The sequence below is a fragment of the Capsicum annuum genome, chromosome 5 (genome assembly GCF_002878395.1).
Source record: "Capsicum annuum cultivar UCD-10X-F1 chromosome 5, UCD10Xv1.1, whole genome shotgun sequence".
NCBI classification, from domain to species: Eukaryota; Viridiplantae; Streptophyta; class Magnoliopsida; order Solanales; family Solanaceae; genus Capsicum; species Capsicum annuum.
The window spans coordinates 40,858,004-40,862,172 of record NC_061115.1 but is presented as its reverse complement, the minus strand read 5'-3'; the positions used below and the strand labels follow the sequence as shown (position 1 = coordinate 40,862,172).

At 36.4% G+C, this 4,169-nt stretch overlaps 1 non-coding gene across 1 annotated transcript; it reads right to left on the bottom strand.

Annotated features, from left to right (window-relative positions):
* Positions 1 to 1,892: 1,892 nt before the first annotated feature.
* Positions 1,893 to 1,999, bottom strand: LOC124899063. Its single transcript, XR_007056202.1, has one exon. It is a non-coding gene; the product is annotated as a small nucleolar RNA R71 (small nucleolar RNA).
* Positions 2,000 to 4,169: the final 2,170 nt, after the last annotated feature.

Sequence of the window (4,169 nt, the reverse complement as noted above, 5' to 3'; positions counted from 1 at the left end):
CCTGATACCAGAAAATTTTATGGTTGACTCCTGTAATATCCAATCCTGCACACTTAACACACATGTTAACCTATATTTTAATAAGTACAAAACATGGGTTTCCTCCTATAAAGTGCTTGATTTAATGTCATGGTACGACGTGGATAAGTTGGATACTCAGACTTCACCAAACAGCCTCATGGGTTGCCTCCCATGCAGTGCTTGATTTAACATCACAGAAGGACTCAATTTTTATGGTTACTCAGACTTACCAAGGCTCAAATCATCAATTACCATAACTTTCTCTATGTTACCCATATAGTTCTTGACTCATTGCCCATTTACTTTTAACGAGGCTTCACCATCACACTTCAATTCTAAAGCACCATATGGCAACACTCTTACCATAGTAAATGGACCATACCATCTAGATTTCAACTTGCCTAGAAACAAGAGAAGTCTCAACTTATACAATAATACCTAGTCACCTGTCTTAAATACTCTTTTCTCAATTTTTCAATCATGATGCAGCTTCATCTTTTCCTTGTACAGTGCAGAACATTCATAAGCCTAGAGTCAAAATTAATTTAACTCATTCACCTTACTCATTCTCATCTTTGCTGCATCATGCCACTCAAATTTCAACTTCTTCAATGCCCACAATGCTTTGTGATCAAATTAAATAGGCAAGTGACATGCCTTGACATAAACCAACTAATACGGGGAAGCACCTATGGGAGTTTTAAAATCTGTTCAACGGGCCCGTAATGCATAATCTTACTTTCTTGACCAATCAGTTCGATTGGCAGTAACAGTCTTTACGAAAATGGACTTTATCTCTTTATTAGATACTTCAACCTATCCACTAGTCTGAGGATAATAAGGTGTTGCCACCTTATACTTTACACCATACTTCTCAAAAAGATGTTTAAATAGGAGATTATAGAAATACGACCCTCTATCACTAATGATTGCACGTGGCATGCCAAATCAAGAAAAGATGTATGTATTCAGTAAGGCAGTGACACTTTTAACTTTATTCTTGGAGAGAGAAACTGCTTCTACCCTTTTAGACACATAGTCCACTATGTCTACAACTAAAGTTGGTTGAATTGCTAGTTGCATAGTCCTTGTAGGTATGATATCCGATTGTCTAAGTCACCATATTACTTGTACAATCACGTACATTTGCGCGTACATTTGAATGCAACAAGTTTTTGGCGCCATCGCCAGGGACTAGTATAATTAGTAATTTTCTAAATTTTCAGTGTTTGATAGTAAGTTTAAGTGTGAACGACTTGATCTTATTAGCGAACTTTTTATAGGACGAGCTGAATACAGGACTGCCGAGAGATAGAGAGTTGGTAGAGCCTTATTTAGAACCAAAATTGGTATTTCAAAAGAGGAGAATACCTCAATATCTAATTCAGTAGGATCAAATGGCTGAACACAGAGATCCTAATCTTGTTGATCCAAACGATCTAGTTGATCCAAATATTAGACATGTTACAGCTCCAATTATTCCAATTGCTCCTGCTCAAGCAGCTGCTAGACCTGTTCATGAGGTGGAAATACCACTAATAAACCATTTTACTAATAGTATTCGCAAGCCAGAGCCAGGGGGTCGATTTGAATTAAAGAAGAATATGGTGCAGTTGTTGAATTTGGCAGGGCAATTTGTTAGATTTTTACATAAGGACCCTCGACAGCACATATTGACCTTTCTGGAAATAGGTGATACCTATATTCCAATAGAGGTGAAAACTAATTATGTTAGACTGACTCTCTTCCCCTTTTCTTTAATTAGGGAATAAAAAAAGTAGTTGAATGCTAAACCACCACTCTCTATTACTTCTTGGGAAGATCTAGCTTGAAAGTTCCTTATTTGATTTTTTCTATCAAGGAAGACTACACGTTTGAGAAGTAAGATTCTGAGTTTCATAAAAAAAGAAGAAGAGAATCTCTACCAAGCTTGGGAGAGATTTAAGAGTATGCTAAGAAATTGCCCTCACCTTAATCAGTATAATGATTTTCTTGTTCATACTTTCATTAAGGGGTTAGAGCCAAATACCAAGATTCTCTTGGATTCAGAAGCAGGTGGGCAAGCTCCTGATAAGACTTACGATAAATTATACACATTACTGAATCAAATTTCATAAGGGAATCCTAAATGGCTATTGACTCGAGGAGTGCTCCTAAGAAGGTTGCAGGTACATTAGAAGTAGATTAGTTCAACGCCTTATCAGCTCAACTTATTACACTACAAAATCAGATTACTAATTAGTTCAACAGCATAAAGTTAGGGGCTGCACAGTTGGCATAAATAATAAATACATTTCAACAGGTAAATGCAATCACAATAAGGAGTGGTTTGCAGTTAAAGGAAGTGGAGCTAGAGAAGTTTAGTCCCACCGCTACAGATGATGATCCTAAAGAGAATAAGAAGAAAGGGGTCAAAGAAAGTTGCAAGTGATGAAACTCAACTGGAGAAGAAGACTATACCTTTACCCATTCCTCAAAGGCAGTGAAAGCACCAAGAGGAGACAAGTTATAAGATGTTTTTGGATCTTCTAAAGTAGGTTCATGTAAATCTCCCTCTTGTTGATATTATTTTGGATATTCTAAAGTAGGTTCATGTAAATATCCCTCTTGTTGATATTCTATAGAGTGTTACAAAATATGAAAAGTATCGAAAAAACATAGTGGTAAACAAGAACCAGTTGACAAAGTATGCTACAGTTTCACTTACTAAGAAGTGCACATCTAAGATACAGAACAAATTTCCCATGAAGCTGAAGGATCCAGGTAGTTTTATGTTTTATATCACTATTGGGCAGGCCATCAGTGCTCATGGATTATGTGACTTGGGGGAGAGTATCAATCTTATGACTATATCTTAGTTCTAAAATATGGGTTTTGGGAGTCCCAAACTTACAAGCATTGTTTTGTAGTTGGCTCATAGGTACCTTGCTAGGCCTGATAGAATTATTGAAGATTTCTTAGTGCAAATGGGATCACTGATTTTACCGATTGAATTTTTTATTCTTAATTTTAAAGCTGATCTAGTTATTCCATTTATTTTAGGACACCCATTCCTAGAAAAAAGAAGTTACTTATTGATATAGCTGAAGGGAAGATGACTATGAGAGCGCATGAAAAAGTGGACGGTTTTGATGTATACAAGAAACTGAAGTTGCCTTCTATATATGAAGAATTATCTTTCATTTTAGTTATAGACCTTGCTTCCAAGCTCCATCTATTATTGTCTGATAATCCACTAGAATGAGATTTGATAGTTCATGATCTTTATGGCGATGTAGAGGCACTGGAACTGGTTTAAGTTATGAATTTGGCAGTTATTGACACTAGATAGTTGCCTTTTGAGCCATTAGATAGGCCAATTGGCCCATCTCTTGAAAGCTTCAGTTGATAAAGCTCTAAAATTAGAGCTTAAGGCTCTTTCTCAGCACTTAAAATATGTTTCCAGTGGTGATAATGATACCTTGCCTATTATTTTGTCTATAGGATTATCAAATGTACGGGTAAGGAAAGCAATGGCAGTTTTGAAAATAAGAAAGAAGGCAATTGGATGGAAGATGTCATACATCATGGGGATCAATCTAGCTTTTTGTATGCACAATATATACATGGAAGAAGGTTACAAGGAAAGTGTGTAGCAACAATGACAATTAAATTTGGTGATGAAGGAAGTGGTACAAAAAGAAGTCATCAAGTGGCTTGGTGTTGGGATTGTCTATCCCATTTTAGACAGCAAGTGGGTCAGTCCTGTGCATTGCATCCCAAAGAAAGGTGGAATGAATGTGGTGACCAATTAAGCTAATGAGTTGATTCCCACTCTTATGGTAACTAGATGGAGAATCTGCATTGATTACCGAAAGTTTAATGAAGCCACCAAAAAAATCATTATCCCATCTCATTCATTGATCAAATAATGGACATATTGGTAGGGTGGGAATACTATTTTATTCTAGATGGTTACTCAGGGTATAATCAGATCACAATAGCACCAAAAGATTAATAAAATACCACCTTTACTTGCCCATATGGCATATATGCGTTCAGACGCATGCTTTTTTGGCCTCTACAATACATCTGCAATGTTTCAAAGATGCATAATGGTAATTTTCTAAGACATGGTTGGAGAATTTGTTGTGGTATTCGTGGATGAA